At 36.1% G+C, this 15,399-nt stretch overlaps 1 protein-coding gene and 1 pseudogene across 2 annotated transcripts in view; both read right to left on the bottom strand.

Moving 5' to 3' along the window:
- The window catches only part of LOC306665789 (uncharacterized protein), a gene marked incomplete at its 5' end in the record, with an annotated part of 729,076 nt that overhangs the window by 243,705 nt on the left and 469,972 nt on the right, over positions 1 to 15,399 (bottom strand). The gene's annotated exons all lie outside the window — the stretch shown is intronic.
- Positions 8,800 to 9,779, bottom strand: LOC306665621 (olfactory receptor 2L13-like; annotated as a pseudogene). The gene has a single exon. The product of its transcript is annotated as an olfactory receptor 2L13-like (transcript).

A 15,399-nucleotide genomic window follows, 5' to 3' on the forward strand; every position in this document is an offset into this window, starting at 1 on the left:
CTTTCTATTTTGGTACCAATACCATGCCGTTTTTGTTACTATTGCTTTGTAGTAGAGTTGAAGATCTAGTATTGCAATACCGCCTGTTTCACTCTTCCTGCTAAGGATTGCTTTAGCTATTCTTGGTTTCTTATTCCTCCAGATGAATTTCATAATTGCTTGCTCTATTTCTGTAAGGTACGTCATTGGGATTTTAATTGGAATTGCATTGAATCTGTATAGCACTTTAGGTAGTATGGCCATTTTGACAATATTAATTCTTCCTATCCAAGAACATGGAAGATCTTTCCATCTTCTAAGGTGTTCTTTAATTTCTTTCTTTAGTGTTCTGTAGTTCTCATTGTAGAGGTCTTTCACCTCTTTTGTGAGATTGATTCCCAAGTATTTTATTTTTTTTGATGCTATTGTGAATGGGGTAGTTTTCCTAATTTCTCTTTCTGAAGATTCATCACTTATGTATAAAAATGCGTTGGATTTATGGGCATTGATCTTGTAACCTGCTACTTTACTGAATTCACTTATGAGTTCTAAGACTTTTCTGGTGGATTTTCCAGGTTCCTCTAAATATATAATCATGTCATCAGCGAACAGGGATAGTTTGAGTTCTTCTTTTCCAATTCGTATCCCTTTAATTTCTTTGGTTTGCCTAATTGCTCTGGCTAGAGTCTCAAGAATGATGTTGAATAGAAGTGGTGAAAGAGGGCATCCCTGCCTTGTTCCAGTTTTTAGGGGGAATGCTTTCAGTTTTTCACCATTTACAATGATATTAGCCATGGGCTTAGCATAAATGGCCTTTACAAATTAAATAGTTGGTTCTTCGAAAAAATAAACAAAATTGATAAACCTTTAGCCACACTAACAAAGAGAAGACGAGAGAAAACCCAAATCACTAAAATTCGGAATGAACAAGGAAATATCACAACAGACATGATTGAAATACAAAACATAATTAGAAGCTATTTTGAAAATCTATACTCCAACAAAATAGAAAATTTCGAAGACATCGACAGGTTTCTAGAGACATATGAATTGCCTAAACTGAAGGAGGAGGACATACACAATTTAAATAGACCAATTTCAAGTACTGAAATAGAAGAAGTCATCAAAAGCCTACCAACAAAGAAAAGTCCGCGACCAGATGGGTTCTCAGCCGAGTTCTACAAAACCTTTAAAGAAGAGCTCATTCCAATACTTCTCAAAGTATTCCATGAAATAGAAGAGGAGGGAACCCTCCAAAACTCATTCTATGAAGCCAATATCACCCTGATACCTAAACCAGACAGAGACACATCGAGGAAAGAAAATTTCAGACCAATATCCTTAATGAACATCGACGCAAAAATTCTCAACAAAATTTTAGCAAATCGCATACAAAACATATTAAAAAGATCGTGCACCATGATCAGGTGGGTTTCATCCCAGGGATGCAAGGTTGGTTCAACATCAGGAAATCAATAAATGTCATTCACCATATCAATAGACTTAAAGTCAAGAATCACATGATTATTTCAATAGATGCAGAAAAAGCATTTGATAAAATACAGCACCCCTTCATGCTCAAAACACTAGAAAAAATAGGGATAGTGGGAACATTCCTTAACATTGTATACTGCTTTAACCTTTCTTACCTTATTTTACTTGAGTTGTTTTAATTGTAACAGCTGTTTTACCTGGATTTTACTTACCCCTTTTTGTGGCAGTGCAAGAGCTCCCGGATTTCGGCACCACTTGTCTCATCCAGCGAGTACAAATGAAGACTCGGCTCTCAATTGAAGTATAAGGTTTTTATTTTTATGGGAGAGCTCTGAGCCAAGTTTCTGGTTCTTCTCTCGTCACCACCGTCTTCTTGCAGCGCAGTTTCTTCTTCTTGCTCTTCTTCTTCTTTCCCATGCAGCTGCTCTTGTTCCTCTCTCTCTGCCATGGAATGTGTGTAGCTTTATAGGATGTAGCAGCCAATCATCCAACGGGTCAGGCATTTGGCTCATGGACACTTAATGGTGAGCAATGAGGACATGTACTGATCACGAGCTAAGCACAGACACGGAAGAGATCAGTCAGCCAATAGCCAGCACTTCCCTAAACTTGTTTTTCTTTGTGGTTGGGATACTCGGCGCCATCTTAGGGCAAGGCCAGCTACCACTGCAGGCCCTACAGGGCGGTGGCCTCCAACAGTTCTGCCCACCAGGGACAACACACTGCCCAAAGGCATATCCCCAGGGACACACTCCTCTAGCCACACTGCACCTGCCTATGACTACTACCCAGTTTATCTATATAGTGGATGAACCAACCAATTAGGTCAAACTCTCATAATCTAATCATTTCCCCTGTGAAAATTCTTACTTTATCTCACACATGAGCTTTGCAGAGACATCAAACAAATGCATCCCTGGCCCTAAAAGTTTATTCCTGTCTCACAACACAATTCTTGGTATCAGCTTCTGTTTCAATCAACTTTTTAATCCCTGTGACCAAAAACATGACAAGAAGTACACAGAGGAGAGAAATTTTATTTGGGGCCATTATTTGTGAGGCCTCAGCCCACAGATGGCTGACTCAATAGCCCTGGGCACCAACGTGAGGCAGAGATCAAGAAGATGTGCACAGAAGAGGAAAGCAGCTCAAAACAGGGCTCTCAGGAGGCAACATTCCCCTGTTTCTTGCCTGTAAAATCTGGAGAATAAAAGAGCAATAAGTTCTAGGAGTGGAAGCTTTATCAGTCACTAAATCCTAAGTATTTATTACACTGTGCGGGACACAGTGATGTAGGTAAGTGTCTCCATAAATTGGAGGCAATTGTAACATTTGTGTCTTAAACTGAGTAATTTAAGTCCATTGCTACCACTCTAAACAATCATAACACCATCTTATTCTGTTTTCTAAGTATGTAAAGACATCTTTATGCCCTTCCTTCAATATAATCACAGCCCTTACTTTCCATAGGTTTTTACAGTTATATTCAAATTGATGTTGAAATATGGTTGTATCAGCCAGGATTCTTAGTTGAGAGAGAGAAAAAGAAATTATATAGCTAATTAGAACAAATTTAAAAAATTAAAAAGAAATCAATCTCCAAAGATTAAAAAAAGGAACATATTTAATTATATGTGGTGGTCCTTAAAATCTTCAGAAACACAGAGGAATCAGGCTGTATATATACACACCAAGAACAATATAATTGCAAGAAATAATATTAATAAAAGTTATTACCAAGTGAAATAGTAAATATATTGTGTTGACTCATTCTAGGATCAAAGGACCTGAAGACAGCACATGAGCATGGTTTGGTGAAATGTGGAAAGAGCACAGATATCAGAATTATATGCAGGAAGGAATTAGTCTTGTGGTGAAAGCTCATGGAACGGAATGAACAAGTATATTAGAAAGAATAACACAGTGACCATTATATATAAAAACCTGTCAGTGAAGTTTTGGATTGTAAAGTCATGTGCCCTTTAGGCAGAAGGTATTAACAGAATAGATTTTAGCAAAGTAGAAACCCCAGCATCCAACTCAGATGAATCACTGATGATTAAAATCAAAGATGAATCTCTCAGGGAAGTTCAAGGACCATGGACAGTGTTTGATGAAGAATTTAAAAAGGGCAATGAAAGAAAAGTTTAGCAACTCTCCCTGTGGCAGAAAGAGCTTTGGTTGCATGCTGTATTTCAGAAGAATGACCACAGATAAAAATAATCATGAATTCTAGGATCCACTTGGAGTTTAATATCACTAGAAAGATGAAAACTAAAAATTAATGGAAGGTAAGATGGCATAGTAGAGGAAGGGTGCTTTTCCCAGCATTTCCTTAGCTCAAGATTTAAAAAAGAGAAGACTGCTCTTTAGCAGGGTGGGTACCTAAGGAAAATAACTAAAATTCACTGTGGACAATAATTCAAACCAAAACAAAACAAGTATAGGGACACAGAAAGTTGGATGCTTTGTGCACAATATGAATCATGCATTAGACTTGCATTGATTTGGCAGGGGAGCCACAACTGCTGAGGAGCAGAGAAGCATAGGTAGAGAGAGAGGGAAAGCACAGGAAAAAGTTGAGGTGTGGGAGCTTCTGGACTCACAGGTGGTGGCAAAAGTTGCTGAGTGAAAAGCAAACAAAGTTGCTTTAGAGTTCTGGGGAACCAGGGTCACTGAAAGTGGGCACCATTTACAAGTGGCCTCACAGCAGCAAGCAGAGACAAGAGAGCAGGAGCTCATGAAGGAGTTGCAAGTCTGACATAGCAGTCACCTATTGTGAGGTACAGATTGTGCCTGAGCCAGTGTGAGTGAAACAGGCACAGAGAGAATTGTACCTTGGTTAATCCAGGCTTGAGATATCAAGGACAGTGGTCTCTCTTAATTGCTGTAATCCCATATAAGCTACTGGGAAGATGGAAATAACCAGTCAGAAAACAGTATTTACACTCTAGGAATAACCATGGGTAATTCAGACTCTAGGCATAACTATAGGCAATTTATATTCATATCAGTGAATGTGAGATCTGTGGAGGCTTAAATTCTGCATCCTAAATGTGGAGTTCACAGGAAGCCCTAGAGACCCAGATGTCCAGCAGAGATCAGCATCTCCCAGCAAGAGGTGTTATGGATCATATGTCAAATAGCCATCAAATTAGTTCCAAAGGTCAGCCACACCTAATCCTGACTACAGGAACTTCCATTTTAGAACTCTGCACCAAGCTTGCTATGGAAGTACACCACTGGTTATCACTCCCCATTCTATGCTATATGATACTGGGAGATGGGAAGCTTGCAGTTAATATCACCGGCTCTAACTCCAACCCAAACCTGGCACCTTGGTGTGAAAACCAAAAACACTCAACCACTCCCAGGGCCTTTACAGAGACTAAATAAATAAATACAATACAATACAATAAATGGCTAACTGCAGAGGCAATGAATATCCATCCTGGACAAAATTTTGTTTGCCTCCATGGAAACAAGTCCTTTGCATTTCATTAATTTTTTTACCATTTTTGTTCCCTATTCACTTACTCTTTCAAAATCATACTTTATATTTTGTCATTTTGGATAATTGTGAGTATATGAGTTTGCTCTCACTGTGCAGATAGGAAGATTGGATATATATTTTTTCATATAATTTTACATTCATTTCAATTGCTTTCTTCATCCATTATTTAGTCTTGGTTTGACTTTGGTGGGGTAAAATTATATGTAAGTTTGACTCTTTTGAGCTTACATTCTTTTGTACCTACCTTGATTGTTTCCCTCTTATTACCTCCTCTTCACTTCTGTCTCTACTAATAGCCAAATTTTCCTGTTCTACTTTCTTCTCATTCATTATTTTATTGCTTTTAATTATGTTCTACTTCTCTTTATAGCCACAATCTACTACTTATCTTCTGTTTCTCCTCTGTTCATTCTTTAAGTGTTTCAAACATTCTCTTACTTTCCTACCCTGTTCTCTCTGCACTTAAAAAAACAGCATATACATAATCTGATAGACTTTGTTGTTTATATAATTCCTAACTCATTCATTCTGTTGTGATTTTTAATGTAGTGGATGACATAGTAAACACTTGCTGTTTTATGTCTGATCTAATTCATGATGGTTTAGTGGTGCTCATGTTAAATCTGATCCCATAATTCCTACACATTTATTTTGAGACATTTATTTTCCTAGACATTTATTTCTTGCTAACAGTATTTCTATTCCTGGCTCCCCCTTTCTTTAAGAGGAGCTAGAAACAATCAGAACACTCATTTTCAAGTCCAAGTTCATGGAGTAGAGATCTTTCTGCTGAAAAATGTTCAAAACTCTACCAAGTAATAGCAGTTTCAGTCTACATATAAACTAGTCCCATGTGAACCTCAATAATACTTCAACATGTAGAGTTGTTTGGGTCTTCCCTCTCTCTTTTCAGTTATTTTGGCTAAGGGTTTGTAAATCGCATTTATCTTTTTGAAGAGTACCAGTTATATATTGTAATATATTGTAAATAGTACCAATAATATATTGAAAGACTTTGGTACTATTGTTAGCAACAAAAGACTTCTAGAGTTGATAAATGAATTTAGCAAAGTAGCCAGATACAAGATCAACACTTATATTTCAGTAGCTTTTCTATATAATCCAACAGTAATTCTGCTGAGAAATAAATTAGGAAAATGATTCCATTCATGGTAACCTCAAACAAATAAAATAAAATACTCAGAAAGTAATCTTACAAAGGAGTTGAAAGATCTCTGCAATTAAAATTGTAGAACAATGTAGAATAAAATTGAAGAAGAACTTAGAATATGGAAAGGCCTTCCGTGTTCATGGATAAGCAGAGCTAATATTGTCAAAATCAGTATACACATTCAATGCAATCTCCATCAAAATACCAATGGCATTCTTCACAGAAAAACAACATCATCAAGTTCTAAAATTTATTTGAAAGAATAAGAGACCCGGAATAACCAAAATGATCCTGATCAAGAAGAGTGATGCTGGACATACTGGAATATGTGATTTCAAATTATTCTACAGAGCTATAGCAATAAAACCAGGGTATTAATGCTATCAAAACAGACCTGAATAACAACAAAATAGAATTTAAAACACAAAGAAAGCTCACATACTTACAGTCATCTGATACTTGACAAAGTTGCAAATATTATGTTGGAAAATATAATCTTTTTAACAAATTGTGCTGGGAAATAAGTAAAAGATTGAGATGAGATTCTTATTTCTCATCCTGAACAAAAGCCAAGTCAAAGTGAATTAAAAACTCAGAAATTAAATCAGAATATTTGCAAGTCCTCGGAGAACAGATCGCATCTATACTCCCACATAGCAGTGCAGGCACTGACTTCATTCACAAAAACCCTAAAGCTCAAGAAATAAAGAATTAACAAGTTGGACGGATCAAATTTTAAAAACTCAGTGCTGAAAAGTAAATGGTTACTAACATAAAGAGCCTATAGAATGGGAGAAAATGTTTGTCAGTTTCTCCTCTGATAGGGGAATAATGTCTGGAATGTATAAAGAACAAAAAAAGCTTCTAACCAAAACAACCCAATTAAGAAATGGGCTAAAAACTAAACAGACATTTCTCAGAAGAAGAAATGGCCATGAAAATTTGTGAGAAAATGTTTGATATCTCTAGCATGCTAGTAAATGCAAAATAAAACTACACTAGGATTCCATGTCACTACAGTCATAAGATCAATTACCAAGAAAACAAATAATGAATGTTGGAGATTTGGGGGAAATGCACAATCTTTCATTGTTGGTGGGACTGCAAAGTAGTGAAACCCCTCTGGAAAATAGTAGGGAGATTCCTCATAAAACTATGAATGAAATCACCATAAGATCCATCTATCCTACCACTCAGTATTTCTTCAAAGAACTGAAGTCAGCATACTATAGCAATACAGTCACATGAATGTTCATAACAGCACATTTAGCAATAGCCAAGTTATAGAATCAGCCTAGGTGCCAATTCATAGGAGAGTGGATTAAGAAAACATGGAACATATATACAATTAATTTTTCCTCAACCATAAAGAATACTAAAATTATGGCATTTTTCAGTAAATCGATGGATGTGGGGAACATCATGATGAGAGAAATAAACCAGACTCAGAAAATCAAGGTCAAGTGTTGTCTCACATACATAGAAGTTTGTGCAAAATAGGAATAAAGAGAAGAATGGATGTCATATAATACATCCAGAAGATCATTGTAGTTTAATAAGTAGATTGACACAGAGAGAGGAGGGATGGAAAAAGGGAGGGAATGCAGAATAAAATTAACAAAATCACATTATGGGTGTATATAAATATACATGGGGAACTTGACCTTTGTGTGTATGCAGAAAGCACCAATCAAAAATTTAAAAATGAAGCTGGTCACAGTGACATATGTCTGTAATCCCAGCAGCTTGGGAGGCTGAGACAGGAGGATCACTAGTTCAAAGCTAGCTTCAGCAAAAGTGATGCCAAGCAACTCAGTGAGACCCTGCCTCCAAATGAAATGCAAAATTGGGCTGGGGTTGTAGCTCAGTGATTGAGTGCTGAGTTCAATTCCCAGTACTACCCCCAAAATTATTTAAATGAATAAAAGAAAAATTTATATAGGAATAAAAATAAGAGAGGGAAGATGGGATAAGGGGGATGCACTGAGGACTAAAATGAAATCCCCAGCAGTATGCTTTTGTAAAAATGAACTCAAATATTATTTATAATTATAATACATTGATTAAAGAATAACATTTTTAAAGTCTAAAATTTAAAAGTAAGTAAACAATTCTCTTAAAGTATGTGGGGTAAAGTTCATTGTCCAACATCAGAAAAAATGATCAGAAAAAGAAGCCACATCTGACCCTGAAGGGGAGGACAGTCAGTAACTCGGATGTCCTGTACTCTTGTGTACACTGGCAAATGTGATAATTGGATTCTTGAAATGTGTATGATCCAGGTTGCTATTTGCTGTATGTGTGAAATACAACACTGTGATGATTTAGAATGAAAACAAAGCATACAAGCACAGTAATGATTGTATATCAGACATAGAAATAATAACATTACACATCAAAGTACACATTGGTGGTAGTATATTTACAAACAAAATATATCACTTATAATACAATATAATGCAATGTATAATTAATGTTGACTTAATACAATCATCTATAATATTTTCATTTAAATAAATTAATTATTATAGCTGTATATAATGATCTATGATTAAATTAATATTGCTTTTAAATGTATAACTAGAAAATAGAAAATCTTAAATATGTGGCTCACCAGTGTACACATATATACAGGTCAGATCCAAAGTGTTTAATCTGTATGGAAAGAGGCAATACAGAGGAGCAGGGACAGTCATGCTCATTTCTTCCTGAAGGAGAAAATCCCACATGTTCTCCTCATCCGCAGGACCTCCTTGTTCCTCAGGCTGTAGATGATGGGATTGATCATGGGAGTGAGGATGGCGTAGAAGACAGTCAGACTCTTTTGTTGGTGAGTGCAGATTCCTGAGTTGGAAATAATTGTAGGCAAAATATATATAGTAAAATGTCACCACTAAGTGTGTGGAGCACATGATGAAGGCCTTTCTTCTTCACTCTTTTGGGCACATATGGAAGACAGCTAAAAGGACCCATCCGTAGGAGGCAGTAATGCCAAGGAAAGGGAGGAAGAGAATTAGGAATGAACTCACAAGTACCATGTATTCATAGGCTGAGGTGTCAATACAGAACAGAGGCAACATCACAGGAACATCATGGAAGAAATGATTGATGGCCCTGGACCTGCAGTAAGGAAGATGAAGGGTATAGCAAGCGTGTGCCAGGGAGTTGATAGAGCCAATGTCCAGGACCCCAGGAACATCTTCAAACACATCCTTTTATGCCATGTGATGGGGTAGTGGAGGGGTTGGCAAATAGCCACAAAGTGGTCATAGGCCATGGAGGCAAGGAGTAAGTCTTCAGAACATGCCATTGTCAGAAAGAATAAGTTTTGCATGGCACATCCCAGGAAGGAAATGCTCTTCAGGCCAGAGAGGAAGTTGATGGCCATTTTGGGGACAGTGGTGGAGAAGTACATCAGATCCATGATGGAGAGCTTGCTGAGGAAAAAGTACATATGGGGGTGTGGAGCCAGAGGTCCAAGAAGATGAGGGCCACCATTCCTGAGTTACCCAAACAGATGAGAAAAAAGATGATCAGTAGCAAGAGAAATAAATCTTTCTGAGTTTGGGGAAACAACCTCAACAAAATAAACTAATTTGAAGTATGGTTCCATTTCTCCATAAAAATGCACTGCTTTGATTTCCTTGAAAGAAAAACAAAACACAAATGCTAAGAAATAAACAACATAAAACCAGAAAGGAGACTAAGAAGGAATTGACTTTATTAGACTTTGTTAATAATTTTTCCTTCAGAACCATAGCCTTCGTTCAATTGATTTTAAGACCTGAATAGAATGTTCTTGCCCCAGTTCTTTCTATAACCATCTTAGCAACTCATAGACATGTACCTGGTTCTGAAGTACACCCTACTACCAGGCATAGCAAACCCAGAATGGAAGTTGAAGCCTTCCATCTTGCTGAATCCTGGCAGGAGCATTCCTCAAGGCTATGCGCCAGTCTCAGCACCCAAGGAAGCCAGGGTCCTGCTTCCCACTCTTCAACTCAGCACTCATGTTTACCACAGACTTGGCCAGTGTGACTCAGAAAGTCCCTGTGTGCTTGAAACTGCAACTACAGTGACCTCGCCTCCTTCACATCTTTAGTTCCTGCTCTTCCATTCCAATGGTCAGTACTGCAGTTGAGTAACCAGGGTCTTCTCCCAGGAGCTGTGCTGCTCACCTTCTCAACAGAAGCTTCTCTGCTGGTCCTAAAAGTGGGTCACCATCCAAAAGCATTGTTCTTAAATTGTAAAGGTATCATGTGTTCCATAAGATCCACCCTAGTTATAATGTGTTCTTTGGATATTTTGTCCTAGTAAGTTTTCCATTTTCTGAAGCCCTAAGTATGAAAATCAAGCACATAGATTTTCATACAAATTTTCATTTCTTTGAGTAAGTAAATTACAGATGATAAAAATGACAGATTTAACAATATGAAAGGTTTTTATTCTGTCTGACATGGTGGCATGCTAGAACTAATATCATAATGGAAACATATATGGATATGGAAAAATTAAACACATGCACTCAGACATTGTTTCTGTCTATGTAGGAATCTTTAAGATACAGTAACTCATCTGAACTCTTCTTCAGATTGAATATAATCCACCCACATCCCAAATTCCATGAATTTAGGCATTCATGTCTTCATTTTCTAAATATTGAAGTCAAATGTGAAAAACATTCTCAAACACATTTAGGCACTGGACCAAACTTTGAGCCTCTGCCTTATACCAAATGCTAACCATTTTTAAATATTACATTTAATTTTGTTGTTTCTTATATTTGCATACAAATGTTTAACATCTTCCATCATCTAGTCTCAGTGTGACTTTCTGCTTTCTATGTTTGTGTTCTTCCATTTGAAAGACATTCAGATGCCACATTGTGTCCCAAATATTTATTTGGGTTGTCATCTTGGATTATTGTTTTTTCAACATGAAAGAACAGTAAGCAATATTCTGCTGCCATTAATTCCAATTAAAATCCCAATGATTTACCTTACAGAAATAGAGCAAGCAATCATGGAAGATTCCAATTCATCTGGAAGGATAAGAAACCCAGAATAGCTAAAGCAATTCTTAACAGGAAGAGTAAAGCAGGAGACATTGCAATACCAGACTTCAAGTATACTACAAAGCAATAGTAACAAAAATGGCATGGTATTGGTACCAAAATAGACAGTTAGATCAATGGTACAGAATAGAAGACACAGACACAAGCCCAAATAAATACAATTTTCTCATTCTAGACACAAAGGTGCCAAAAATATGCAATGGAGAAAAGATAGCCTCTTCAACAAATGGTGCTGGGAAAACTGGAAATCCATAAGCAGCAGATTGAAACTAAATCCCTATCTCTCACCCTGCACAAAAATCAACTCAAAATTGATCAAGGACCTCGGAATCAGACCAGAGACCCTTCATCTTAAATAAGAAAAAGTAGGTCCAAATCTTCAACATGTTGGCCCAGGATCAGACTTCCTTAACAGGACTCCCATAGCACAATAAATAAAAGGAAGAATCAATAACTGGGATAGATTCAAACTAAATAGCTTTCTCTCAGCAAAGGAAACTATCAGCAATGTGAATAGAGAGCCTACAGAGTGGGAGAAAATCTCTGCCACACATACTTCAGATACAGCACTAGTTTCCAGAATCTATAAAGAACTCAAAAAACTCTACACCAAGAATACAAATAACCCAATCAACAAATGGGCTAAGGAAATGAACAGACACTTCACAGAAGAAGATGTACAAGCAATCAACAGATATATGAAAAAAATGTTCATTACATCTCTAGTAATAAGAGAAATACAAATCAAAACTAGCCTAAGATTCCATCTCACACCAATTAGAATGGTGATTATCAAGAATACTACCAACAATAGGTGTTGAAGAGGATGTGGGAAAAAAGGTACACTCATACATTGCTGGTGGGGCTAAAAATTAATGCAGCCACTCTTCAATCCCAATTATACTGGAACCTGGAAGGAATTATACTCATTCATTTCCTGAAAACAAGGAGGTCTTCTATTTAGAAATAAGTCATTATTGTGTTAAGTACAGCCAAACCATTTTTATGACATTCTGAACTGTAACCCATACAGTAGAGAATCTAATTGTAAACATATGTTTCCCTTTAAAATGACTAACACATGAGTGTTTATTTCTATTAGTGACAAGTGACTTTCTTTATTGGATATGGAAACTCATTTCATACATGAAATGCCACCTTCTTGGGGACGTTAAACCTGGATAATATTTTTCCTGTGGCTACGTGTTGAGTCTGTGTTTACCATTTACCTTGATCATCCTGAGTCATATTGCTCAAATAGGTAGTCAGTCAAACCTTCATTTGATGGGGCCTAATAAATGTTAAGTGCAGCAAGTGTAGGTCCCTGAATATAGGGTAACAGGTAATGTGTATATTTTTTTAATTTATTTTTTTCTAATTAGTTGTACATAATAGCAGTATGCATTTATACATTTTGATAGATCATACATAAATGGAGTGTTATCTCTCATTTTTCTAATTATATACATTGCAGGATTACATCTGTCATGCAGTCATATATGTACATGAAGTATTAATGTCTGTTTCACTGCACTATCATTCCTTCTCCCATGCCCTTTCTTGTCCCTTCACTACCCTATATCTAACATTAAGTAATTCTGTTCTTCCCTACCCATCTTATAGTGAATTAACTCTTGCATATCAGAGAAAATATTCTGCCTTTGGATTTTGAACTGGGCTTATTTCACTTAGAATGATATTCTCTGAATCCATCCATTTATCAGTAAATGCCAGAATTTCATTCTTTGTTAAGCTGAGTAATATCCCATTATATATGTTTGTGTGTTTATATATACATATATATATATATAAATATATATATGCATATTACATTTTGCTATCCATTCATGTGTTGAAGGGTATCTACGTTGGTTCCATAGTTTAGCCATTGTGAATTGAGCTGCTATAAACATTGATGTGACTGTGTCACTGTAGTATGTTGATTTTAAATCCTTTGGGTGTAAACCAAGGAGTGGGAAAACTGGGACAAATGATGTTTCCTTTCCAACTTTCCTGAGGAATCTCCATAATGCTTTCCATAATGGTTTCACCAATTTGCATTCGCACCAGCATTGTATGATTTTACATTTTTCCCCCACATCCTTACCAACATTTATTGTAGTTTGTATTCTTGATAATTGCCATTCTAATTGGAGGGAGATGAAATCTTAGAGTAGTTTTGATTTGCATTTATCTAATTGCTAGAGATGTTGAACATTTTTTCATGTTTATTGATCAATTGTATATCTTCTCTGAAATGTTCATTCAGTTCCTCAGTCCATTAATTAGTTTATTTCTTTTTTGGTGTTAAGTTTTTTGAGTTTTTATGTATCCTCATCTTCATTTGAGATTCATGTGGTAAAGATTTTCTCCCAATCTGTAGGTTGTCTCTTCATAGGATTCGTCGTGTCTTTTGCTGAGAAGTTTTCAGTTTGAGTCCATTCCATTTTTGATTTTTGATTTAACTTCTTGTGCATTAGGGGTCTTGTTAAGGAAGTCAGAACCTAGGCTGACATCGTGAAGATTTGGGCCTCCTTTTCCTTCTAGTAGATACAGGGTTTCGGTTCCAGTACCTAAGTCTTTGATCCACAGTAATTTGAGTTTCATGCAGGGTGAGAGATAAAGTTTTAATTTCATTTTGTTACATGTGGTATTCCATATTTCCCAGCACCATTTGTTGAATAATCTATCTTTTCTCCAGTGAATGTTCTAGCACATTTGTCTACTATGAGATATCTGTATTTATGTGGATTTATCTCTGTATCATCTATTCTGTACCATTGATCTACATGTCTGGTTTGGTGCCAATACCATGCTGTTTTTTTTTTTTTTATTATTACAATTGCTCTGTAATATACGTTGAGGTCTCATATTGTGATATCTACTGCTTCAATTTTCTTACTAAGTATTGTTTTGGGTCTTCTGGGTCTCTTATTTTTCCAGATGAATTTCATGGTTGCTTTTTTTGCTTTATGAATAACATCATTGGGATTTTAATATGAACTGCATTAAATTTGTGTAATGCTTTTGGTAGGATGGCCATTTACAATATTAATTCCACATATCCAGGAACATATGCGGTTTCTTCATATTCTAAGATCTTCTTCAATTTCTTTTTTAGTGTTCTGTAGTTTTCATTGTAGAGGTCTTTTACCTCTTTTGTTAGATTAATTCCCACATATTTTTTGAGGCTATTGTGAATGGAGTATTGTTCTTTTTTTTTCTTTCTGTGGATTCATTACTGATGTATAGGAATGCATTTGATTTGTAAGTATTGATTTTATAACCTTCTACTTTGCTGAATTCTTTTTTTAGTTCTAGAAGTGTTTTGGTGGTTTTTTGGGGGGATATTCCAAATACAGAATCATATTGTTGGCAAATAGTGATAGTTTGAGTTCTTCTCTACCTATTTGTATACCTTTAACTTTTATCTTCTAACTCCTCTAGCTCCAGTTTCAATGACACATGATTTAAACAGAACAATTTCAAGCAATGAAATAGAAATACCATTAATATTCTACCAATTAAGAAAGCCCAGAAGCACACAGATTGTCAGCCGAGTTCTACAATACCTTTAAGGAAGAATCTACAACAATACTACCCAAATTGCTCCATGAAATAGAAAACAAGAGAACCTTTCCAAACACATTCCATGAGGTTCATATCACTGTGATACCACAGCTAGACAATGACACTTCAAGGAAAGAAAATTTCAGACAAATATTCCTGATGAACATAGATGCAAAAATTCTCAATAAAATTGTTGCAACTCATATACACAAACATTAAGAAGATTGAGCACCTCAATCAAGTGGAGTTCATCCCAGGGATGCAGGGTTGATCCAATGCATGTAATGAATAAATGTAATTCATCATATCAATAGACTTAAAAACAAGAATCAAATGATCATCTTGATAGATGCAGAAAAAGCAATTGACAAAATACAGCACCCCTTCATGTTCAAAACACTAGAAAAACTAGGGTAGTAGGAATATACCTCATTATAATAAAAGTCATAAATGCTAAACCTAAGACCAAAATAATTCTAAATGGAGAAAAACTGAAAGCATTCCCTCTAAAAACTGGAACAAGACAAGGATGCCCTCTTTCACCACTTTTATTCAACATTTCTTTGAAACTCTAGCAAGAGAAATTAGACAGATGAA

Source organism: Sciurus vulgaris (assembly GCF_902686455.1).
Source record: "Sciurus vulgaris genome assembly, chromosome: 7".
In the NCBI taxonomy this organism is placed as follows: domain Eukaryota; kingdom Metazoa; phylum Chordata; class Mammalia; order Rodentia; family Sciuridae; genus Sciurus; species Sciurus vulgaris.